Genomic DNA, 1,047 nt, shown 5'->3' with positions numbered 1-1,047 from the left:
CTTTTGTTTATTCTTTTGCTAAGTAAACAGAGTCCCAGTTTGAAAGTGATTAGATTAAGTTAATGTAAAAGAAATGTAAAGGAATGTAAAGGGATATCATACAGGGCTTAGAAATTTTAATAATGGTCAGGGGGGGGCTCTACCCCTGTTTTTTTGGTGTTGAGGGCCAGCTGGGGGCCAAAGGGGGCCCTCATGCCCCAAGTACTTTTGGGGCTTTTTTTCCAAGTTTCATGGAAAACCCGAATTAATTTGGGAATTATAAGGACTTTTATGGGAAATACTTCAGCGACATTTTGATTTTCTATACACACAGATAAAACAAAAACCAAAAGTGCGGTACGCTTGGGAAATTTTTTGAAGAAAATGAATCAAGTTCCCATTTGTTAGTTTTTTACATTTGATTCATCCAACAACCACGTTTTCTTTCTGGGAAAGTCCCCCAACCCACGCATTTTTTAATCAATTTTTAAAATCTCTTCTTTAGTTGTCTCTTCCAGTCCCCAGTTTATGGAGGGCAAAAATACTACCTTCCATCTCCTTTTTCATCTCTGTTGTTAATGTCCCATCTATGTGTACTAGAGCAGGGGATGTGGGTACACTGTGTCATTGGGGTAGGGGTAAAATAGTAAGCTGGGGGTTGAGGCCCCCAAGGTCAAGTGATGAAAATTTTTAGCCCTGTGTGATACCCCTTTGATTTTTACCTCTTATTTTGTTTAGTTGAAGACTAGACCTTAGAGAGTGCTAATTATGCTGTTAAATTTTGGGATTTTTTCATGGTTTTAAAAATGGTTTGAGATTTGCAGCATATGTGGTGTTGTTATTGTTAAAAAAAGATGTTTAACTCATAGTTGTGGTGATAGAGGAACTTGCTAATTGTTCTGAATGGCAAATAGTGTAATCTTTTCAAGAAGATAACCATGATAATGGTAGAACAAATAGCTTCTTTGTAAGCTGTCTGATTTCTAAATGCATGCAACCTTCTTCTCTACACAGTGACTTTGAGCAGATTTTCTTCTTTATCAAATTACTGAACTAGCAGCATTATGC

At 37.0% G+C, this 1,047-nt stretch overlaps 1 protein-coding gene across 1 annotated transcript in view; it reads left to right on the top strand.

The window, feature by feature from the left end:
* LOC119589402 (vesicle transport protein GOT1B-like) overlaps nt 1–1,047 on the top strand; it is a 14,000-nt gene that overhangs the window by 2,368 nt on the left and 10,585 nt on the right. The gene's annotated exons all lie outside the window — the stretch shown is intronic.

Source organism: Penaeus monodon, chromosome 25 (assembly GCF_015228065.2).
Source record: "Penaeus monodon isolate SGIC_2016 chromosome 25, NSTDA_Pmon_1, whole genome shotgun sequence".
Lineage (NCBI taxonomy): Eukaryota > Metazoa > Arthropoda > Malacostraca > Decapoda > Penaeidae > Penaeus > Penaeus monodon.
The sequence above is the reverse complement of the archived record's forward strand: the minus strand, read 5'-3'. Positions and strand labels throughout refer to the sequence as shown.